The sequence below is a fragment of the Zea mays genome, chromosome 4, assembly GCF_902167145.1.
Source record: "Zea mays cultivar B73 chromosome 4, Zm-B73-REFERENCE-NAM-5.0, whole genome shotgun sequence".
Classification (NCBI taxonomy): Eukaryota; Viridiplantae; Streptophyta; class Magnoliopsida; order Poales; family Poaceae; genus Zea; species Zea mays.
Genome location: NC_050099.1, coordinates 9,087,936 through 9,114,472, shown reverse-complemented (window position 1 = coordinate 9,114,472; position 26,537 = coordinate 9,087,936). Strand labels below are relative to the sequence as shown.

At 40.4% G+C, this 26,537-nt stretch overlaps 2 pseudogenes; both read right to left on the bottom strand.

Moving 5' to 3' along the window:
- Positions 1–1,055: 1,055 nt before the first annotated feature.
- Positions 1,056–21,746, bottom strand: LOC118477047 (probable pectinesterase 56; annotated as a pseudogene).
- A 1,689-nt stretch (positions 21,747–23,435) lies between these two features.
- On the bottom strand, positions 23,436–24,731 carry LOC118476864 (putative pectinesterase/pectinesterase inhibitor 38; annotated as a pseudogene).
- Positions 24,732–26,537: the final 1,806 nt, after the last annotated feature.

Genomic DNA, 26,537 nt, shown 5'->3' with positions numbered 1-26,537 from the left:
ATCTTCCCATTGCTAGCAGATTATTAATGTCTAGTATGTTTTCTTATCATGATATCTGTTTATACTCTGTTGCTTCCACGTTTATGCAAATTTCCAAAGGAGATGCTGTCGAAATTTTATATATGAATGTTAGTTGTGTAGTTTAGTAGCATTTCAGGGTGTTTGTGGATCCTGGGGTGTTACACCAACCCACTCTTGCCTGGGGTGATTTTGATGGGATTTCTAGACCGGTCCTGCTCTGGTGGCGCCATTAGCAATGTCACCGCCTCCTTCAACACCGAAATGATTTTGCATTCCTCATAAAATGACTTGGCAGATCCGAAGATGAAGTCTATGGTTCCCTTGATGGCACATGCTTTGAAGTTGTGCAGACCCATCTGGTCGTACAGAGCACCCTGGCCGCCTTCGATGGTGCAATTGTAGAAGGTTGCCTTTGTTCCCATCACTCGCAGTGCTAGTGCCTCACCTTTCTTTTCCCCTGGCTTTGGTAGCGGCACGTCGTTCTTGAAGACAACGTTGTAGGTTGCCTTTGATTCTTTTTTGTGGGTCCTATGCACCGCATAAAACTAAAATGTTATCATTGCAAAAAGAATTCTGATCCATTTGTGTGTCCGCAGCCAATTACAGCAACCAACGTAGTCAAAATACATACTAGCAAATATTTTTTTCAAATCTATTTGCACAGTTGTGTTATTGTATAAATTTTGTCGACCGGCCGGTGACTTACTTATATATAGCAATACTATTACCAACTTGTGTAGAGCTCATATGAAATAATGGTAGATAAAATCCATATATATAGATCGAGTATACATACTATATATATATAGACATACATACAGAGAGAGTACGTACAATAACAGTAGAGAAATGGTAGATAGAGGTAGAGGTCCAGGTACATGCATGCATACATGATATATACGATGTCATGCATGCCATAATATGCCTTAATTCATACAATGATGCATGGATGGATACTAGAGACATACAATGCCGTAGTAATAAGGTGGTGGGATCTCGAAATGGAACACCAGCCTACGTAGTACAGTACTAAATTAAGTGTGCCGAGCGGAGCATTGTCTGGCGCGCGGCGGCGGCGCCGCGCTGAGGGTGTGGTCGTACTGGATAGGCTCAGGGACCCACTTACTCGCGTTGATGAACGTGTCCGCCGTGTACGAGGCCGCCTCGGCGGTGGTGTTTAGGATGCGAAATCCTAGCCACTTGACGTGGCTGGACGTGTCGGCAACGGCGCTGTCATTGCCGTATTCCAGGTAGACGATGGTCTGGGTGGTATCCTCGATGACCTTGTTCATGTTCCACGCTACCCAGCCGTTGGGGCTGACCATGCGACTGAGAGACTTCTTGATGAAGGCGACGTGGAAGAAGTTCCTATAGGGGTGGTGTAACACCCCGGGATCCACAAACACCCTAGAATGCTACTGAACTACACTTCTGACATCCATATATAAAACTTCGGCAGCATCTCCTTTGCAAGATTGCATAAATGAGGGGGCAACAGTGTATAAACATATATCATGACAAAAAAACATACTAAGTATTATTAATCGGCTAGCAAAGAGAAGTTAAACATGCGACATGAACTGAATTAACCAGTGTGCTCGACTAGTTAAAAAAACAAACATCCTTTGACAACAGGTTTCTAACGACTAGTTAAAAAAACAAACATCCTTTGACAACAGGTTTCTAATTAAATCATGGCTGCGCCTGGGCAGCGTTATTATGAGAGTGAAAGTGGGCGTGCTGCTACTCCCCTCATTCCCAACATGTACCAAGTACCTGCATTGAGTAATGCAAGAGTGAGATGACACATCTCAGCAAGTAAAATAATATCAAATTGTTTAACCACATAAGAACATTGTTTTACCACCACTTGATTTCACAACCTTCTTATTACGAAGGTGCAGCACGAATACAACATACAACACACCTAGTTACCCCACCTCACAGGTAGAAACCACAATAGTAACATAGTAATGTCACACTTCATATATACCTCATGAGTGCAAATGTCTGTAAATGCAAGGATGACTTCTGCCTTCATACCTCTAAGGATATGAAGCCGAATCGTACCCCTCCTCAGGCAACGTACGATGCTAAAAATGTACTGGTACGGTCGGACCATAAGATCCTGACATAACTTCAAAATGCAAGATGGATGATGTGATGTGCATGACATGCCTACTACACTTCATATAACGTGATTCAAAAAGATACTTCAACTTCATCCAAGATGGGAATCAACCACATATATCATTCCCAAATCATGATCATCCACAATATTAGACAATTGAGAATTAATACTTTCGAACAAATAAACTTCATCATAGAATTCAATGATTAACATATTTAATACTTATGCATACTCAATGACAGGGCATAGGATGCAAACCAAACGGTAGCAAACACCACTATATTTACTTGCCTTTGCCAGGAATTTGGAATGGTACTAACTACGATCCGGAAGTCCACCACCTTGGGTTCTTCCTTTCCTCCTTCCTTTCTTCCTTCTTCCTCCCTCCAAACTCCAATGGAAGACTCGCACCCACACGACGGGTACCAAGCGGGGAGGCTACACCTTGGAGAGGAGGAGGTGGGGGCGGCTAGGGTTGAGGGGTGGTGCTGCAATCACTTGGGGAAGAAGGAGAAGGAGAGAGAGGGGGGTGGCAGCCAACAAAGGGGAATAGGCGAGGGGGCGGCTGCAACCAATGGGGAATAGGGGAGGGGGCGGCTAGGGTTTTGGGGGGGGGGGAAGGAGGGAGCTTCCCACCGCCGGATCGCAATCAACGGCCCAAAACCATACCTACGCCAGAGTTCCCGACCCCCGCGCACATCAAACATAAATTTTACTGTTTTATAGATGTTTATTTCCTAAAATTCCAAAGCGCTCCATAGCACGGGACTCGCAAGAGAAAACAAAGAAAAAAAAGAGTAAACTTCAATTTCTCTTCTTTTTGAAAATTGGGTATCACACTCTACCCCCCTTAAAAAGAATTCGACCTCGAATTCCGATGCTTCTATTAGAACGACAAGGAAAGATCAGCGACGATAAAAACTCACCCCATAACGAAAAGTTCGAGGTATTTCTGCCGCATCAGCTCCTCGAGCTCCTAGGATTCTAAGATACACAGCATACGACACTCTAGAGTCAGGTCTTGCTACACCGGAATCGGCTCTAGCTCGATTTGTTGATCTGGATTCCGCAAATACTTTCTCAACATAGAGACATGGAATACATGGTGTACTCTGATCATAGATTCCGATAATTGCATGTGCTAAGCCAAGCTTCCAACACGGGCTAAGATAGCAGACGGTCCTATATACCTTGGACAAAGCTTTCCTGACACCCAATCAACATTGACACATGCAAGTACTTCAATGAATATCTTATGAATGCAATGCATATGGTGTTCCTATAGCCTAAACCAATCTTATCCAAACAAGAGTAACTTCAAAAGATCCACTTAATGCTTGCATAATTCTGGACAGCAGCACAACAGTTAATTGTTTTGCTCTTAACTCCAAAAAATATGCATCCAAAAATAGTAAACTAGGACTTTATGAAAATATTATAAAGTACACTATACCCTTGGTATTATCATCACAACAAGATTTGGCACTTAGTAAGATCAAACAATGCTAAAGGTAAATTTTGTCCAGACTTGGACATAATTCAACTACTCACTTCAAAAATCCATAATTGAAGTCTCAGTCATCCAATTCAGGTGCTCCTAGACTTTTTAGAAAGCTAGTAGAATTTTCTATATTTTATTTATAAACATATCAGGTTAATTCAATGCATATCAAGATCAAAAGACATAAGAAGGGCTCTGCTGTCCAAATTTGGACACATTCAAAGATTCCACTTAAAAGAGCTGTAACTTAACTTATAGGTCACCAAAAAGGGTGATCCAATTTTTTTTGGAAAGCTTAGGGAAAGCACTACAACTTCTTTATAATTTATAAGAACTGATTCGAAGTTTAACTTAGGCAAACAAGGTCAGTTTCGAAATCTGTACAGAATTTGGACAGATTCCAAGACTGGAATTGAGAAAATCATAACTTCCAAACTACTAGACCTATGGTCATGAAATGTTTACACAAGTAAGATGAAGAAGTTGGCTACAACTTTTACATACAACATCTCTACAGAAAACATGGTTTACTTCATTGAACTAGCTGCATAACTAAAACCGGTCATGCAGTCCCAAACAGCAAGCAATAGATTTATTCAGGTTCTATACTCTTCTAAGATTAAGCGTTCATCGAAGGACTAATAACTTTAGGTTCATAATTATGAGACACTTAGAACAAATATAAGGATAGAAGCAATATGCTAACTTTTTAAACCATTTTAAGCCTGATCTCACATCATGCAAGCAAGAATCGATTTAAGTATACTATGCCTCCCCATATATTCATCCAAGCACATTCTATACATTATATCATCCCATAGAAGAACTCTTTTTTTAATTATACTAAGCATATATATATATATATCCATCCAATAACTCACACAATTTGCATCTCAACCAAGACTTCACACGACGTAACTATTTCGTACTTATGCAATCACGCCAAGACCAGAAAACATGGCTTAACAAGAATACATATTGGCCTATTCAAACGTCCCTCGCTATCTCTGTGTTTGAGCCCACGCTCCGCATATACATAAACAAGATAATTATCACAACCACTACGTCTATTCCCTCCCACCATACAACGTAATTAACATGGATTGCGAAAGAGGTCACCATAACTAAACCAAACTCCTATGGAAATATCCCTAAATAGAAAATTGACAATCAACAGCACAAATGTTCATTTTGTTTCTACCTCTTTCACTATAAAAGCAATGATAACAAAGAAATATTGTAAAATCATCTAAACTTCATGATCTACAACTTTCGTATTCAAAGGATAAACAAAGTTTTATTTTATCTCCCATTTTTAATTTGACTTGTAAGGCGACATACATGATCTGCCACCAGAACCTGACGGAACATGACCCATAAATTCAAAACCTCATAACTCTCAGCATCTAACAATTTTGCAAATATAATCTCATTGCATAACATTCCCTAAAACTTTTATTATAATGAGTGTCTCGGAATTGGTTTCCAAACCGATAAAACAATGCAACTGCTTTGTTGCAAAACTGATAGGATAGGAACAATGGACAATTAAAATTCGAAATCCTATAACTCCTGCTATACTCAACCTACAACTACAACGAACACGCATTGGAAAAGTTTGGAAATTGTCCATGACTTTTGCAATAAAGTTGCGCCCAAATTTATCTTTAGAGCCCTCAACTCTGCATGACCTACAGCTAATCTCAGCCTAAGATACTGCACATCAGAGATTCGACTTATATCCGGACAACCACCTCTCCCAATCTATTTAACAGACAATTACAAGTAAATACCCATTAAAAAGGTACTGAGAAGATCTAAAAGTTTTGCTTAAAGAGAATTCCCAAATTTGGGCTCTGAAACTATCAAACATGGTCGATTTATTGGTGGTTATAACAACACCTAAAGTTCAGACACAACGGTGCAACAACTTCAGAGCAGCCTAACTCCAATTATATGCGGTGAAAATTACAAACCAATACTCTTTGGAAAGATCATGAAATTACTAAAACTTTCATAATCCAACATAGACCAAATTATACCGTCTTCAATGCCTATTCTTCCATACAAAATTAAGGCTGCTATAGGAAACCCATAACTCTCAAATGTTTAGACCAAACTGGGTGATTAAGCATCCTATGCAAAGATGAAGAAACCTACTACAAAACATTCTAGATAAGTGAAGCTTGATTCAGCCTCCAACTATCTTAAAATGACTCCCAAAACCAAACAACACCTTAACCACATAAAAAACAATATAAAAGGAAACCCAAGGCATTGGCAGGTGCAATCAACACTAGGATTTCACTACTAGAGATATGCTTATTTAAGACACACATTTTAAAACACATATCAGTGCATTTTATATAAGTGTCTTTTATCATATGGTGATGAGTAAGGTAAGATGGTTTGTTGGAGATCCGTCTTTAATAAAGAAGTGTTTTCAGACATTTACATTGTAATAAATATCTTATATTGATTTAAGATGGATTGTTATTGAAAACCATCTCAAATAAATATATAATTTTAGTCATTAAGATTGCAATAATTGTCTTAGATTTTGGTTAGTATATTAGACACTTATGTATATGAAACCATCTTAAATAAATATATTATTAGAGTCGTCTAGACTATAAAGATCGTCTTAGATGTTAGTGAGTATACTAGACATTTCTAAATATGAACTCGTCTTTGTATGATATTTATGATAAGGCATCTTGTTAAAAGCGTAGTAAATAGTGAATCCATCTTAGTTTGACCATATATATGATATAAAATGTAAAACTTATCTTTATAACTTGATATAGATGGTAAAATGGATCCACATGCGACTCGATCATTAATGTGTTACATAACTGACCTAAGTCATCATTTTACTTTAATTCCTATCATTTACATATCGTAGGGTTTAGGAAGGTATACACATATGTTGTATGTATCAGTGCTTTTTATATTTACATTGTTAAACTCTAAAAATCGGGCTACTTCAGAGATTCAGACTAAAAAACACAACGTCTAAATGATTCCTTCTAATCAGGTTCCTTAAAAGATGATCTTGATTCACTCCCTCTTGGCATTTCACGGGTGTCAAGTGTCAAAATGCCATCGTGTGATGATGCGTGCGTGTTGGCCTCAATTTTACGGACCCCCTTTGAGTTCTCGCAAATCAACTTGCAGTCCTCGCACCAACCCCAACCACGTTCGGTTGGGTTGGGGCCCCCTCGACCATCACAGCCCCCTTTCACCCATCTCACCCAAACCCTACCACCTCCTCCTCCTGCTCCTCCTCCTTCGCCACCGCTTCCTAGGGTGAAGCCATCATGGCTCGGCTAGGCCCACAGCGCCGTCCTCCGTCTGTGAGGCAGGCGCCCCTCTTAGTCATGTGTAGGGCGAGCTGCTGCCATGGTGGCTTTTTCTTGCGGGCGTGAGCTCTGCTCGCCGCTGGTCTTGGATGCCATGGCTAGGCTCCTACCACCCCTCCCTCTACCCGGGACTCCACACCGCCACCGCCACACGACAGTACACATACACTCTTCTTCCTCCCCTCGCTCTCGATGGCTAGCGTCTGCTCCCTCAGCGCCTCCGCCCATGCCCGTCTCCCGCACTTGATGGCTCCCCGATGGAGATGAATGAAGAAAGGAAGGTCAGCTTACTAGGACTAGCGGTTATATTATTAGCCTCAATTGGAGGATTCTCATGGGCTCCCTTGATTTCAAAGATCTACAAGAATAAAGTTGAGGCGGAGGCTTGGTTTACTGGTCTTAGTGCCTTGATATGTCGAGGACAGCATGGATCCCAGGTCCAACATATTGATGGAATCCGGATTGCTGTACTTCCTTTTGATGTAAGCTCTTATGCTTAAACAAAGTTCACTGTTACCCACATTTTTTTGATTAATATTTAGTTATTTTCATAGTCTAAATTTCACATCACTACCTAACTCATTGCTTCTTATCAGTATGTTCTGATATCTTGATGTTGATTTTTTGTTGCTCAAATTTGTCACACGCTATTCTTGTAGCTATATATGGCATTCAATAATTAGAACCAGAATGAAAGCTTTATCCATGTTTGAGCATTTGGTTGAGCCTGACCATCGTCGAGTTGTGGAATTGTATCCTCTTTGTCATAGTTACACTATTTTGTGTGCTAAAGAGAGATATTACAACCTGCAGACAGAATTATATGACATTATGATCATCAAATTGACTTGAATGTAATTCTTACGTCATATATAATGACTAGAGTCTGGAGATAGTATTATTACATAAATACGTATCTGCAACCTGGTCGTGCCTTGCTCTATTTTTCATGCCTTTATTTTATAGTTATTTGTAGCCTGATAAACTTAAAATTTGGGTTGGTAAAGAATGCCTTTTTTATATTCAATAAATTAGTTCAGTTGTTTTGGTGGAATGCATATCCATAACATTATTTACTTGAACGCACATGCTACTTTAGATGATATGATTGCTTCCCAGGGTCAGTTTGTTGATCTTCCTTTGTTATTTGCCTTAATCTGGTCTTAGAAACTTCCGCATTTGTTTGGTTTATGAACTAGTTTCCAAGATCGGAGATGCAATTTCATACTGTGCAAAAGCAATTTTGCTATGCAAGTCACGCATATAGAACCTGAAAAGTTCCAAGGATGCTTTGTTGGCTGGTATAGATAGTGGTGATGCATCTGCTGCTGAAGCTGAAGGAGGCTCAGAAAAATCTACCGTTGAAAAAGAGCTTGAGCAGCTTACTAGCATATTGCCTGATCTTGAGAAGAAGGTAAACAGTTACAGATGCAATTTATTTTGCTTCATGTGCCTCTTATTGTATCGATAATGAAGATGATTTATCTTAGCTCTAAGGGCCAATGACATCTCTAATTTGTTTTGCATTTATCTTGAGGACCTGTCTGAAGCAAACCCAAGCGCTGACATGGATGAGATGGTGAAGGCAATTGTGTCCAGGGTAACTGAAGTGATGCCAAAAGCTGCATCTTTTACTTCTTCCCAGATAGCAACCTCAAGCAATGGATTCGACTCCTCGATTATGTCTACGGCAGCGACAACTAGAAGCTCTGGAAGCACTGTGACTGACCTTGGGGTTGTAGGCAGAGGCGTCAAACGAGCTAGCATCAAGCCGATCTCTGCTGAACCTGCTGCTAAGAAACCTGCACTTGATTCACCATCTCTCGAAGGTGACAGCAGCATCAACTCTAAGGTTGTCCCTGCAACGCAGACTGATGAATCTAGCTAAAGCTCTACATTTGAAACAAACGCTTTCTGATGGGGGCACGACGATAACACACCTTCTATTCTAGTATGCTTAGATAGATTCAATGTTAGCGCAAACGACTGATGATAAGTTTTTCAGTTAGTATTTTAATTTGGATTTAGAGTACACTTATGTATGATTTATTTGACAATGCTTATTTATGAGACATTTAATTGTACTTATCTATATTACATTAAATATGATGTTATTAAATATGTGTGTGTATGTATATTTCTCTTTTAAATTATTATAATGTGACATCTCAAAAATGATTATAAATTGAAGAATGTCTAGTTATGTAAGTCATTTCGTCTAAACCTTAATAAGACGGTTTCCATAACATCCAATATCAGTCTCTAAATAAGATGGTTTTCTTGTTGCAAGTGTCTATTATTATAGGATATTCTATACGGTTTGATAAATACTTTATGTCTTATAATATTCGTATTCGAGATGATTCTTTAGAAGAAGTGTCGTAACCAAAAACCTAATTCAAGATGGGTCATCAAACAAATGACTTAAACAGACACCTTTTTTAGACGGTTATAAATTTAAAATCGTCTTATAAAATATCTTTTAAGACGGTTTATAACCATCTTAAATGTGGGACATCTTTTATGACTCTATCAAATTTGGACACTTTATAAGCGTCTTAATAACTAAAAATTAACCGTCTCATATAACATGATCTGTAGTAGTGTTTTCCACTACCAAATGGGGATGCAACTCCCCAATGTCTTTAAACAACACTTTACCTAATAGGTTAGAACACTAAGCACAACAATCAACGAATTCAACAACCTCGTTTGTTAATGCCACTAAGGTCAAACATCCATGTATCGACAATGTATGAAACACCTGACATACCCGTCTCTAGCACTATAAAACATGGTTGTTATTACACTAGAATCCAACTACTAGAGATCTCCACGACTATTCTGTTGACGTGAATCAAATGGTGCTCATGTCATATAACGTCTTTTTCTCCTCTCAAAAGCGATAAAATTTGCAACACTCATAAAGCAATGGAGGGATAACAACAAGAAAAACTAATGTACTTCTTGACACAGACTCATGCAAAAGCTTCATAAATATTACTTTCAATACTAAAATAATAACACGATACTATGCTCAATAGGAGTAATTGGACTTCAATAAGACAATCCACATAACCAAACTACCTTGATTAACCTCACATACAACAAAACCTCCTATTACTGCACTTGAACAATTTGTACCTCATGATATCATAGGATGCATTCAAAGTAGTAGACATACATAATCTATCAAACCATCTTTCATATAAAAAAATCTCAATCCGATGCAACAACATAAGCAACTCCCAGTTAAGCATTGACTTCATTTAAGATAAAGCGGTGCAAATAATGATTCAACAAGCATGCATAGAGAAACTGATCACAAAAAGAAATCAAACTACCATACAATGTCGGCAAATAAAAAAAATATATAAAACAGGTTGTCAATATCGTCCACACGACTAGCCTGCAACAACTAAAAATTATGCATAGCCTTTATGGCTATTGAAACAAGCCATAGAAGGAAAACATGCACGACATAAAATCCACTTGAAACCATCCTATTTATTGTTAAAAATAAGGTTGCACACAATAAGAAAACCTATCAGGTAAACATGGTTGGACTTATCTATCTACGTCATCTTACAAATTCACTTGAGTTCTACCAGTCTCAAGATTTCATAGACATTACAACGTTGCCTTTGCTCTATATAGACAAACCAATTTTATACTAATATCAAGTTAGCAAGTAGCCACACTAGCCAAAAAAAGGTGAGGTGCAAAGCATTGCATCCATGGAAATATTACACTGATGAGTTGGGTTGTAACCCAACAGTCAATCAAACTCAACAACACTACATTATATAGTGTTTTCACACTACACCAAGTCGGATTAGACCCAATATACACAAGCTCAATAAACATTCGGTCCTACAAGTACTAGAACCCAAGAATCTTTTTTGAAAAAAAAACATCCACAGTCAAGCATATATAAATATATGATAGTAATAGCTCAGAGATTTGAAAACATTGCATCCAAAAAAACATCATGATGATATGTATATAAAACAAGTACATTAGTAGCTTCACTTGCATAATAACTTCAATAACAACCACATCAAGAAACCAATATTAAATAGAAGTAACATATCATATCAAGCATTAAGTCGTTAACGACATACCCCATCAAACCATAAAGGGATTTGGAGTAAGGAAATTCTAGTCATCTATACAATAAAATACTAATATGAAAGGTATACGAACCCATAGCCTTCCTATTTGTGCAAGTGTGTCAAATTTATCTTCAAATTGCGTAGAATCTAAAGCCTATCCTCTGATACCAACTGTAACACCCCGGGATCCACAAACACCCCGGAATGATACTGAACTACACTTCTGACATCCATATATAAAATTTTGGTAGCATCTCCTTTGCAAGATTGCATAAATGAGGGGGCAACAGTGTTTATATCATGGCAAAAAAACATACTAAGTATTATTAATCGGCTAGCAAAGAGAAGTTAAACATGCGACATGAACTGAATTAACGAGTGCACACAACTAGTTAAAAAACAAACATCCTTTGACAACATGTTTCTAATTAAATCATGGCTGCGCCTAGGCAGCGTTATTATGAGAGTGAAAGTGGACGTGCTGCTACTCCCCTCATTCCCAACATGTATCAAGTACCTGCATTAAGTAATGCAAGAGTGAGATGACACATCTCAGCAAGTAAAATAATATCAAACTGTTTAACCACATAAGAACATTGTTTTACCACCACTTGATTTCACAACCTTCTTATTATGAAGTTGCAGCACGAATACAACGTACAACACACCTAGTTACCCCACCTCGCAGGTAGAAACCACAATAGTAACATAGTAATGTCACTACTAGAAATATGCTTATTTAAGACACACATTTTAAGACAGATATCAGTGTATTTTATAGAAGCGTCTTTTATCATATGGTGATGAGTAAGGTAAGACGATTTGTTGGTGATCCGTCTTAAATAAAAGAAGTGTTTTGAGACAGTTACATCGTAAGAAATGTCCTATATTAATTTCAGGCGGATTGTTACTGAAAATCATCTCAAATAAATATACCTTTTGAGTCATTAAGATTGTAAGAATTGTCTTAGATTTTGGTCAGTATATTAGACACTTTTGTATATGAAACCATCTCAAATAAAGATATTATTAGAGTCGTCTAGACTATAAGAACTGTCTTAGATTTTAGTGAGTATCTAGACACTTCTAAATATGAAACTGCCTTCATATGAAATTTCTAATAAGACATATTGTGAAAAACATAGTAAATAGTGAATTTGGCTTAGTTTGGTGATATATATGATATAAAATGTAAAACTTATCTCTACAACTTGATATATATAGTAAAATGGACCCACATGCGACCCGATCATTAATGTGTCACACAACAGACCTAAATCATCATTTTGTTTTTTTCCTATCATTTACGGGATTAGGGTTAATTGTTGGATACTGTGAGTGAGATGTACCATTTTCTATAAACGTGTCTACATTTTGTTCTTTATCTAACTATTCTTTTGATAGATGCATGAGAAAGATAGACTAATACACAGGCATACACTACAATTATTAAAACCGGTACAAAACATCGCCTGACATGCGTCCACGTCATCAATTGCTTTCTTAGCCATTTGATTGTGGCTCAACGGTTGCCAAATGCCCTCTGCATATCAGCCAGAGGTGAGTCAAGTCTCGACTCTTCTAGAGGACCTTTGAACGTGTTGTAAGAAAGGTAAAAGAGGGGGCGCCTCCCATGGCAAGATCAGGCTCTCGGCGCCACCGCTGTTCCGACCACTCCTGTCGCCCAGTGTCGTCCCAGCATAGGCCTGGTGCCCATCAGCGAGACCTCGCCTTCCGCGCTCGGCCCTGGCGGCAACAACCATCGTGATGCTCTTGGTCGACTAGGTCGTGTCCTTAGACTAGGGTGACGCCCTACTCGCCACCGCGCTCCATGCCGTCTGTTCCCTATCCACCGGCACAACCTTCTCTGAAGACCAGGTTCCTACCCTCAACCCTCTTCTGCACCCGGTATCGCCAAGGTGCGCCGTCGTCGCCGCATTCGGCTTCAACCTCCCCCTTGCCCCCGATCGTGGGCACCGGCCCTGCTGTCTGTTGCCTCGCTAGCGAGACCTCGCCTTCAGCGCTCAACTCTAGCGGCAGCAGCCATCACGGCGCTCTCGATCGACGAGGTCGTGTCCTCTTGGACTAGGGCCACGCTTCACGCCGTCTACTCGCGTATCTACCGGCACAACCTTTCCCGGAATGCTCGATTTGCTCTGTTACACGACTGTTGTGTCATCGTTGTTAAAGAGGCGAAAAGGTTATACTTCTGTTGTAAGTTGTCAGCTATCATTTGGATTCAACTGACATTCTCCTTCTGTTGGATATAGTTAGCACTACCTTCTATCTACTTTGTCATTCTCCGTGACCATGCTGCTTCTTGCATCCCTCTATTTGGTTTGCACGACTGCAAGAGCTGAGTTAATAAACATTTATTATTTCAGCATTTGTTTAGTTTCTACTTTGCCAATTTTCAGTATGTTGCAATCAGAAACAGATAGCAAAAATAGAGAAATTGATCATAATTAGGTGTGTATTTCATTCAAATCTTATTTTTGGTCTCGGTTATTATTGGAATAGCTGTGCAACTAACTTACAGTATCATTACTAACCTCACATCTGTTTAAGTTTCTACTTTTGCAGCTTTCATTAGGTTGCAATCAGGGATACAGAGCAAAAATGGGATATTGAACATAATCAGGAGGTGCATTTCATTCAAAGCTTTTTTTATCTCAGCTGCTATTCGAATCGTTGTATTGTCTTGTTATCCTTACCATCTTACACATTCACACAAAAAATGCAATTGTTACCTTGCAAGAGTAATATCTTTATAAGTGCATTTAGTTGAGCATTTTATATTTGGTTGCATTTGAACAAAGCAGTTGTGTTTATATTTTCTTCAATTCATATTTCTCTTATCATCATCACCATTCGTAAACAAAAACAGACAACGCTACTGCAGCAAGGGCATGACAGCATTATGTCTGGTTTTTTTAGAACCTTGCAACAGTTACATGTATTTGTTTACTGGTATTAATGTCTTTATATAGGAATTAACCTACTTTCTAATCGATTCTGCATATTGGCCCCTTGCATTGAACAAAAAAACATCTCTAAATTTTCAACAACTTGGATTTGAATTACAAGAGGTACGTTTGCATAATACATCTACACTTTGCCCATTTTAATTTTGGCCCATTAATTCATTTTATTTGTCATTGAGAAAAAGTGAAATATTCAGTTCTGATTTTCACAATGCATGGTTATTTAAGTGCAGAATATGAAGAGAACTGTTGTCAAATACTTAAAACATAGTCTCATGGTTACATAGATACGAAAGCTTGGTCTCAAAGGAAAAAGGTCTGTACACCTCAAACAGAAAAAGGTCTGTACACCTCTAAGATCAAATATATAACATCAATTAATATTGTATCCATTAAAGAAGGATGCATAATCACAATTCAGTATGGACACAGACTATAGATATAGTTGATGTTTAGGTAAAAACTGAAATGCATAGCATAAATGTATGAGAACATACATTATAGTGATATTTGGAGAGGATGAAATGTGTCTAGAATTGTCTTGACATAATTGTTTTGTAAGTCTCTGTGTTACTATGAAAATATTATTACATAGGTATAGTTAGATCTGAAAAGAACTACTTCTGCAAAAAAAGTTCATACATAATAAGGTTTCTATTTTCAGTAAGCCTGATGCCATTCTAGATTGTTGAGGGAAAAAACAATTTAGATATTTATCCTCGAGTGACCTGCAAAATGAAGTTTAAGAGATTTAAGAACAAAAAATAATGTAAATAGGTTATTATCGGGATAATTCAGCTCACGTTGGATAAAATATGTGGGGGCAGATATATGGATATTTGATTGTCTGTCATGTGCAAAGTATTATGCAGGTCGAGGTATGACATAGATTACTAATTACATATTATTCATATGAACATAAATAAAGACGTGCACAATGAAGACATGCTTGCATACACAGGATAACATATTTGATCTATGAGTTTGTGTTGAAATAGTTTGTAAAAAGCATATCTAGATTTATTTTGTTAAAATCCAAAGTCGATATGAGCAATGAACTTAGCATCCTGAATATTTCCTGTGTATCATGATGAAGAGCTACTCCGAAACGAGTTGTCCAGAATCTACGATGTTGATGTTGAAGTTACATTGAGGTAAGCTAGCAAAGAATTTCTTCTTTATCATGTTTCAGTTTCATGTGTTTATTATAGGCAATGTTTTGTGTCAATTTCTGTTTACATATTTCATCAACTAAATATATGTGATGATCAGAACTAGCTCCTCAAAACTGCTGAAGTCGAAGGGCTCATCCCAAAACTCAAAGAACTGTGAAAACAAAACATCCACGACTGCATTATGAATCTAGAGTTCAGACGCTACTACAGAGTGGAAGTAAGTGGATTGAGATTTATATGTTTATTTACAGTGATCCATAACCACACCTTGTGACTGCTTATTTTTAAGCCACTGATTTTTTGAAGTATAGATGATATCCCACACCTCAAGTGGTATGGTGTCGATGAGGAATACCATGTTATGGTGATTGATCTTCTTGGCCCAATTGTAGAAAAATTGTTTGCTTCCTGCAACAGGAAATTTTCTATGAAAATAGTACTTATGCTTACTGATTTACTGATCAACCGTCGAGTTCATCCATTCCATATTCCATAGTCAACTTTCTGAAATTTGATACTAGCTTCTGGTCAGAAAGCTAATCAGGTTTGATTAACCCCTGTATTTCATCTGCTTCTGGTATTTTCAGTATAAACAGAACATAGTAGTTACTTCTCTAATATTAACAATGTATGGTAATAAATCCCAAGATTCTCATGCGTCAATAAGAAATAGTAAAAACATATCTCATTTTTATTCTATAGGTCTATGATTATGGACTTGCTAAGAAATACAAGGACATTCAGACTCATAAACACATCCCATACAAGTGAATCTTAGCAAGGAAGTTTTCATTTAGAACTCAGACTGGACTAATGTCTGGTAATAAACCCAAAAATTCTTATTCATCAATAAATAATAGTAAAAACATATAACAAACACACAGAAACTGGTCTTTATAATTGTAACACCCCCACTGGTCACACAGATTGGATGTTACCAAAAACTCCTCCCACTAAACTTATGCAACACAAGAGATGTAATAAAGAGAGAAAATATTGCAAAATCCGGCAGTACCTCCCTTGAAAATAGCATAACAAGGGGGAAAACATGGAGTTCATACAGGATATAAAGACAGATAATTCACGTAGTAGAATCTAAATGCAAAAGTGGTAAAACACATTCATGACCAAATAGAAAAAAGATATAAGTAACTCAGCCCACCCCAAAACCGCTCAACCACCAAGAAAAGCTAGAACATAGTAATTCCCTAGACTTGACCCTCCCTGATTAACAACATTATTAAGTAGTGGTTCCTTTATTAAAGGTGTAGTGGTCGTGCTGCTACATCCCTCTTTTCCCAAAGCAGAAATTAGGTGCCTGCATCAAACAATGCAAGAGTGAGATGACACATCTCAGCAAGTAAACAGAGCAAACAACAAATTGGACATTGTAAATCAACTGTGCTTAAACAACCACGTAGTTCAAAACTTTCTTCTTGAATATTAAATTGCAGCAAGTAAACATATAACTAATTACTTAACGCCAAGAAGAATCACAATGTAAAAATCCACATTATCCACATCCACATAATATATTCCACACCCCTCCCATGAATGCACATGGCTACAGATGCAATAATGACTTCTGCCTTCATATCTCTAAGGATATGAAGCTGCATCATACCCCTTCTCGGGCAACATATGATGCTCAATGTACCGGTACGGTAGGACCATAAGATCACGACGAACTTCCATGCAATGAATAATGAATGCATTATGCATGTCAACAACATGAGTTCATCCCATGTAAAATGTGCTAGACATATACCTCCACCCATTCCACATAATAACCACTTGAGTAACATGGTCAACCACAGACTCCACATATGTAATCAATAAAACATGAATATCTTCAAACGATGGTACTCAATTAAAAGTATGAATACGAACACAACAACACAACATAATCAAGTATAAGACTCTTCATTCGACAGACAGAATAACCATCACTGTTTTACTTGACTTCACCGGAAGTTTGGGCAAATCCCTAAGTACGGTCCGGAAGTCTACCACCTGTTTTTGACACCCAACTTAGTGCACCAATATCACATAATAAGCCCAAAAATAACGTCGCACCTACACGCAGTCTCAAACCCCGCCGCGGGTAATAATTCTCCCCACACCCACCAAACTGCAGCGGCGCTGCTTAACAATTCCATAACTTTAAAATTAACGCAGCAGTGGTGAAAAACAAAAACTCCAGAAACAACTACATAAAATTCCCCACAAGTTTTGTATACAATTTATGATTAAATTCTAACATCTAATTACCCCTAAACGGTCCACAAGATAAACCCTGCTCTCTGTTTTTTCTCTTTTGGGCAGCGACATACCCGGATTCAAACAGCGATAACTTTTAAAATATAATTCCGAATCGAGTGCATAAGTACTTGTTGGAAAGGTAAGACAAAGCACTACATGATTCTCATACTGATTAACACTAATTACTCACGAAACATCCCCAGAAACTGCTAATACTGCTGCTGTTCGTCCACCTGAAAATATGTTTTTTTGGACAGCCACATACCCGGATTCAAATGGCGATATCATTTAATTTATAACTCCGAATTGAGCGCATAAATACTCGTTGGAAAGGTATGCCAAAGTTCTACATGATTCCCAAACTGATTCCCATTAATTCCCCACGAAAAATGCCCAGAAACTGCTAGAACTACTGCTGTTCGTCCACCACCTAAAATTCTGGACAGCCCCTCTACCCAATCGCATACGCAACATCTAATCAATTGGATTGCAGCACAAATGAACAAGAGATAAACACAAAAATCACCTTGGGTTCTCCCCCTTTCCTTCCTCCCTTCTTCCCTCCACCGAAAACAATTGAAGATTTGCACCACGCGACGTAGATCCGAGCGGCAACGAATGGCACCTTGGGAGGAGGAGATGGGGGGGCGGCTAGGGTTAGGTGTGTGGCTGCAAGGGTTTGAGAAAGGAGGAGATGGGAGGGGGGTGGCGGCCAAAGGGTAGGGAGAATGGGGGGGGCGCTGCACAAAGGGGGGAGGGGTTAGGGGGAAAAGGGCGGCTAGGGTTAGGGAAGGTTAGTGGGCCAAATCACGAATCGCGGCCCAACTCGCCCACGCGACAGCTCCTGACCCGGTCGCAAGCGCCCAACCAAATAAATTCTACTGCCCTACTGGTGAATGATTTTTCTCAAATCCCAAATCCCCAAAACGCAACAACTGAATGAGAAAAAAAAAACAAAAAGAATAACCTCCAACTTCTCTTCTTTGCAAATTGGGTATCACAATAATTGATTATGGACTTGCTACAAAAAACAAGGACCTTCATACTCAAACACACCACATACAGGTGAAGCACTGATGAAGATTCACTGACATTATGCCAAGGGAAATGCCACAAAGCGACAAGGAGGATGAATTCACATGGGAAGCACTGATGAAGATACCAGCCCAACATGATGCAATAATGAGCCAGAATGTTAGGTATAGATGCATTTGTATAGTAGAGATGACTTTACACATTCTGTTTGTTTTGGTTTTATTTTATACATATCTCTTATCTTATTTTTTATGCCTTCATTTTGATAGGATACACAATATGAGGTGTTCAACTACAATGTGAGGTGTTCGACTATGTCTAACTACCAATTATTGGATTCAACTATATGTTGTATGGGAAAAGATAGAATGGAACTTAAGTTTTGATGGCCACATAAGTGTGGAGACTTGAATTCATATACTTAGGCTCAATGTTAACGCAAACAGTTGATGACTAAGTTTTCTAATTAGTGTTTTAGTTTGGATTTAGAGTACACTTATGCATGAGTATTTTGACAATGTTTATTTATGAGATATTCAATGGTACTTATATATTATATTATTTATAATGTTATTATATATATGTGTATATATATTTCTCTTTCAAATTATTATAATGTGGTATCTCAAAAATGAATATAAATTGAAGGATGTATTGCCATGTAAGTCATTTAATTTAAATCTTAATAAGATGGTTTCCAAAACGTCCAATATTAGTCTCCTAAATAAGACGATTTCTAAAACATCCAATATCAGTCGCCTAAATAAGATGATTTTCCTATTGCAAGCGTCCATTATTATAGGATATTCTAGATAGTTTGAAAAATACTTTGTGACTTATAATGTTCATGTTCTCGACGATTTTTAGAAAAAGTGTCTTAAACAAAAACATAATTTAAGATGGTTTATCGGACAAAATGACTTAAATAAATACCTTTTTAGACGATTATAAATTAAAAACGGTCTTATATAATATCTTTTAAGACAATTTACAACCGTCTTAAATGTGGGACATCTTTTATGACTCCATCAAATTTGGACACTTTATAAGCGTCTTAATAACTAAAAATTAACCATCTCATATAACATGATATGTAGTAGTGTGTCACACTTCATATATACCTCATGAGTGCAAATGCAAGGATGACTTCTGCCTTCATACCTCTAAGGATATGAAGCCGCATTGTACCCCTCCTCAGGCAACATATGATGCTAAAAATGTACCGGTACAGTCGGACCATAAGCTCCTGACATAACCTCAAAATGCAAGATGGATGATGCGATGTGCATGACATGCCTACAACACTTCATATAACGTGATTCAAAAAGGTAGTTCAACTTCATCCAAGATGGGAATCAACCACATATATCATTCCCAAATCATGATCATCCACAATATTAGACAATTGAGAATTTTTCGAACAAATAAACTTCATCATAGAATTCAATGATTAAACATTTAATACTTATGCATACTCAATGATAGGGCATAGGATGCAAACCAAACGGTAGCAACCACCACTGTATTTACTTGCCTTCGCCAGGAATTTGGAATGGTACTAAGTACGATCCGGAAGTCCACCACCTTGGGTTCTTCCTTTCCTCCTTCCTTTCTTCCTTCTTCCTCCCTCCAAACTCCAATGGAAGACTCGCACCCACACGACGGGTACCAAGCGGGGAGGCTACACCTTGGAGAGGAGGTGGGGCGGCTAGGGTAGAGGGGTAGTGCTGCAATCACTTGGGGAAGAAGGAGAGGTAGAGAGAGGGGGGCGGCGGCCAACAAAGGGGAATAGGGGAGGGGGCGGCTGCAACCAAAGGGGAATAGGGGAGGGGCGGCTAGGGTTTTGGGGGGGAAAGTAGTGGGCTTCCCACCGCCGGATCACGATCAACGACCCAAAACCATTTATACGCCAGAGTTCCTGACCCCCTCGCACACATCAAACATAAAGTTTACTGTTTTACAGATCTTTACCTCCTAAAATTCCAAAACCCTCCATAGCACGGGACCCACAAGAGAAAACAAAGAAAAAAAGAGTAAACTTCAATTTCTCTTCTTTTTAAAACTTGGGTATCACAGGCGGCCAAGGTAGGTCTCCACGCTGTGGAGGTCCATGCCTAGCGCCGCTTCCACGGTGCACATGTGGAACGAGAAGTCGGACTTGCGGCTGGCGTTGTTGCAACCCTACGCCGTCAGCACATTGTGCTTGCCTTTCGGTGGGCGGCGCACCAGCAGCGGGCAGCTCTGGAACATGGCCTGGGCATTGCCAAACATAAATTAAGTCCACGGTGCCCCAGATCAAGGTATGTAGGTAGAACTGGATCCCGTTCTCCGCGTACAAGGTGTCCTCATGACCTTCCATGCTGCACTGGTAGACGACCAACTTGTTCGAATTTGACCTTAGCGCCACGTCCTACCTCCTTTCCGGCCCTGCCATGTTTCTGATTGTCAGGTTCTATGCTATGAAGCCGTGACCCAAGGCATCTGCAGCAGCAGCAGCAACAAATTAATAGTACTGATTTATAGTATGCATGCATGACAACTCAACTACAGTGAAATATCGATCGCCAGAGTTACTCACTCACTGTCACCGTCATGTTCATGGGGACGCCAGTTGCATTGCTCTTGTTCCCTATGATGACGGTGGCACCGACCCCATCGTCGATTAGCATCACGTTACTTCTTGTTATGCTAACGATCTCGTTGTAGATGCCAGAGGGCACATGCACGATGTACTTGTCCTCCTCGGCTTCTTGTGGTGCGTCATCCAGGGCTGCCTGGATGCTGGTGTAGCAAGGCGGCGGAGCAGCAACGCCGCCGCACCGCTTCACCACGACAACATCAACGTGCGCAGACCAGCTCCCTGGCAGATCAATGATGTTGGACAGGCGGCTAAGAACGGCTGAGTGGTCGTCGTCGTTGCCACTACCAGCAGGCAGCTTCTGCCCCGTCTCTGTGCCGCCGCTTGCAATGACAACCAGTGCAGCGAGCATCAGGGCCACCGCCATGGCTAGGCCTAGGCCGCACCTCCTCACGTCACCTACCCTCCCCTATAAGCTCCAGCAAGCGATCGATCTGATCTGATGTGATGGTACACTGGCTCCTAACCTTACACACTTACCTTTGTGCGCGTCTTCGCTAGCCAATAGCGGCAGCATCCCATATATATAGGCCCACCCCGCCCCACCCGATCGAGCCAGCCATGTGCCCACGACGAGATAGACCACCCTAGGGGCCGACGCGGGGCAAGAAGAATGGATCAGGGAAGAAGGGCCCTTCATGTCAGCCTCCTAGTAATTTAGTAAAGGAAAATGTTCCCCCAAAATGATTTAGTAAAGAAAAAGTTTTCCAGAAAGATTCAGTAAATTAAAAAGATTTCTGCACGGGATCTTTCCCCTCTCAATTATGGATTCTATATATAGTTTTCCCGAGTGTGTTGATGACGACGATGCACGGGAATTGCTTTACGCCAAAACCTGCACAGTGGGGTGCATTTTTTTACAGACGGATTCCGTTATCAACCGTCAGTGCTATTTTTTTAGTGGCAAAGCCAACTTAAGTTAATTTCCATCGTCCGGCCAAGAAGTCAGCTAGCCGATGGGGATTAAATAACTCTCATTGGCCTCTTCAAATACCCACAAGAATAAATACCGATGGGAATTAGTGTGTGGGCTCGGCAATAGGGAATTAATCACTTTTGTCGGTCCTTATTTTGGCCGAAACAACAGCAGCAGATCCAAGTTAAAAGCGGGTGCATTCAAACTAAAATACATTAATTGCTGATTCAAGGTTTGCGCACATTGCCTACTTTTTCCTGATTTTCTAAAATATTTGTAAGGTTGATTGTGAGAGTAGAGAGAACTCTATGTACTGCCTAAGCACAACAACCGAGAACCTCGTGGTGGCCAATGGAGTTGCCAAGACTGTTGGCTAGCTTGTCATGCATTTATACGTACGTACATGTGTGTGTGCGCGCGCCAATGGATCGATGACATGTACAGCTTTCAGAAAGCGCTGGAGCACTGCACATTACTACTATCCCAGCTCCATACCTGCTCAGCCCCTGGCCAGAAACTCTGCTGGTTAGAGAAGCTCCATCATGCATGCATTCGTGCTACAGCAGGTGGCATATCATCCAATGCAACCACAGGCAGTCTGGCTAGCTTTGCACATATTTAGTTAGCTCTTGCTAACCATATATATATATATATATATATATATATATGAAGATGAGAGAAGGTGGATATGATGTGGTAGTTAATTTGATTTTTTTTGTGGGTCCTATGCACCGCATAAAACTAAAATGTTATCACTGCAAAAAGAATTCTCATCGATTTGTGTGTCCGCGCGGCCAATCAAAGCAACCAACGTAGTCAAAATTTATACTAGCAAATATTTGTTTTCAAATCTATTTGCGCAGTTGTGTTATTGTATAAATTTTGTCGGCTGGCCGGTGACTTACTTATATATAGCAGTACTATTACCAACTTGTGTAGGGCTTGTATCACAATTACTTGTGTGTATCAGCTCATATGAAATAATGATAGATATAATCCATTTATATAGATCGTGGATACATATATATTATATAGACACACATACAGAGAGAGTACATACAATACCGGTAGAGAAATGGTAGCTACAGGTAGAGGTCCAGCCATCCAGGTACATGCATGCATACGCGAAATATACAACGTCATGCATGCCATAATATGCCTTATTTCATCTCAGCAATGATGCATGGCTAGATACTAGAGACATACAATACCGTAGTAATAAGGTGGTGGGATCTGAAACAGAACGTCAGCATGCGTAGTAAAGTACTAACTTAAGCGCGCCGAGTAGAGCACCGTCAGGCGCGCAGTGGCACCGCCGCGCCAAGGGTGTGGTCGTACTGGATAGGCTCAGGGACCCACTTGCTCGCATTGATAAACGTGTCCGCCGTGTACGCGGCCGCCTCGCCGTCAGCGTTGAGGACGCAGAAGCCCGGTCACTTGACGCGGTCGGCTGTGTCGGCACCGGTGCCGTCGTTGCCATATTCTAGGTATAAGATGGTCCAGGTGGTATCCTTGGCGACCTTGTTCTTGTTCCACGCGACCCAGCCGTTGGGGATGACCATGCGACTGAGATACGACTTGATGAAGGCGACGTGGGAGAAGTTCCTGTAGGGGTGGCCGAGGTAGGTCTCCACGCCGTCGAGGTCCACGCCCGGCGCCGCTTCCACGGAGCACATGTGGAACGAGAAGTCGGACTCGCGGCTTGCGTTGTTGCAGCCCTAGGCCGTCAGCACATTGCGCTTGCCTTTCGGTGGGCGCTGCACCAGCAGCGGGTAGCTCTAGAACATGGCCTGGGCATTGCCAAACACAAAGTCCACGGTGCCCTAGATCAAGGTCTGCAGGTAGAACTGGATCCCATTCTCCACGTACAAGGTGTCCTCATGACCTTCAATGTTGCACCGGTAGACAACCGACTTGTTTGAATTTGACCTTAGCGCCACGGCCTGCATGCCTTCTGGCCCTGCCATGTTTCTGATTGTCAGGTTCTGTGCTATGAAGCCGTGACCCAAGGCATCTCTAGCAGCAGCAGAAAAATAACAGTTCTGTTCTGATTTACAGAATGCATGCATGATAGCTTAACTGCAGTGAAATATCCATCGCCAGAGTTACTCACTCACTGTCGCCGTCATGTTCATGGGGATGCCTGTTGCATTGCTCTTGTTCCCAGTGATGACGGTGGCACCGACCCCATCGCCGATCAGCATCACGTTCCTTCTTGTTATGTTGACGGTCTCGTCGTAGACGCTAGCGAGCACATGCACGACGTACTTGTCCTCCACCTCCTCGTCTTCTTGTGGTGCTAGTGCGGCACTCAGGGCTGCCTGGATGCTGGTGTAGCAAGGCGGCGGAGCAGCGATGCCGTCGCACCGCTTCACCACGACAGCATCCGCACGTGGAGGCCAGCTCCCCGGTGGATCAATGACGTTAGACAGGCGGCTGAGAATGGCTGCGTGGTCATCATCGTTACCACTGCCAGCAGGCAGCTTCTGCCTCTTCTCCGCGCCGCAGCTTGCAACGACAACCAGCGCAGCGAGCAGCAGGGCCACCGCCATGGCCAGGCCTAGGCCGCACCTCCTCACGCCGCCTACCATCCCCTATAAGCTGCGAACGATCTGATCTGATGTGATGGTACACTGGCTCCTAACCTTACACACTTACCTTTGTGCGCGTCTTTGCTGGCTAACACCGGCAGCATCCCATATATATAGGCCCGGCCCTCCCTGCCCGATCGAGCCAGAAGCCTGCATGTGCCCATGACGAGAAGCCGGCGCGGGGCAAGAATAATGGATCAGGGAAAAAGGGCCCTTCATGTCAGCCTCCTAGTAGTTTAGTAAAGGAAAATGTTCCCCCAAAACGATTTAATAAAGAAAAAGTTTCCCAGAAAGATTCAGTAAACTAAAAAGATTTCTGCACGGGTTCTTTCCTCTCTTAGTTATGGATTCTATATATATAGTTTTTCCGAGTGTGTTGAGGACGACGATGCACGGTGATTGCTTTACACCAAAGCATGCATAGTGGGGTGTATTTTTTTAAAGATGGATTCTGTTATCAACCGTTAGTGCTATTTTTTAGTGGTGGTTTCTTAAGAAAACCACCATAATTTCTAGTGGCGGTTTTCTTAAAAAACTGCCACTAGAAATCATTTATATCCTTATTTTTTTAGTTTTCCAAATGGTCTTGGATGATAAAACCACCAACATAAAAGTTGTGGATCTCGAAAAGTTATGAAACATTTTAGTTGATAACTTTTTTATTTGAAATCGTCTCTGCTCTCAAAAATTACATTCAAAATTTAAAAATTCAAAATGCAAATTTTTATTACTTTATATATTCTTGGATGTTGTTCATCCACCCGTAGATATTTCTACTTTTATCATATGATTAAATAACTTTTTAGAACTGCTGCAAGGGGTGCTATACATCTAAGATTCTTCACAGAGAGGTGAAACAACTTGGATGCCCGTCGTGATCCATCCTACTCTTCTTGCTGGCCTTTTTTTTACCAAATAAATTGTCTATACATTATTTGTTACACTTCTATTCTTTCTGTTTTAAAGAGACATGTGCATACATTGTCGTGTGGTAGTGCCTAACAAATGTCTTTCATAATGGTAACTCCAATTCACAGTTTGATATTACTTTTATGAGCATTTGTTGCACCCTCCTCAGTGTTAATACAACTGAAATTAGTGGAGAGCTGCAACTCAACATTATATGTTCTAAAATAGCCTCTGAGACATCTGCAGTATGTTGTCTTTATTTTTATATGGTTACACATTCCATCCAATCCCTCAATAGTAGTTGATGATAATAGGGTGTTTATATTTTCTATTCAGGGGACATCTGATTCTGTTGGAGTTTATGTTGATTATGGTTCTAAGCAGGTGCCGGTCAGCTATTGAAGACACAATGGACTTTGCATTCACTACCACCAAGAGCGAATTGTGTGGTGTGCGTGAAATTGAGGCAATAGGTGGTTGTTCCAAAGCATCTACTTGTCGTGAGATGATGAGCTACACTTGTGGAGCCTGTAATATCCCAAAAAAATGTTGCCAAAGGTTGATCTTCGGTGCGTGGATGTGGGAAAAGGGTTGTGGGCCATTGGATGCTAAGTCAGAGTCATCTGTGGCGTCGTTTCGTTTCTCCCGCAAAGAAACCCTAGTGTTGGCCCTTTCCCCCTTTTGCCCCTTCTTGGCCACCCCCCTTTCTCCCCCACACTCTTGGCAGCCCCTCCCCCTTTCCCCTTGGGTGGCCGCTCTATCCTCCCATGAAAACCCCTCTCCACGGCTTCCTCCTTCCTCTAGATCTCCCCCCACGCAGCAAGGATCGAGAAGGGGAGGAGCATGTTGAATTGAAGAGGGAGAGAGGATCAATGAGATGTTCTTCCCTATCTCTTC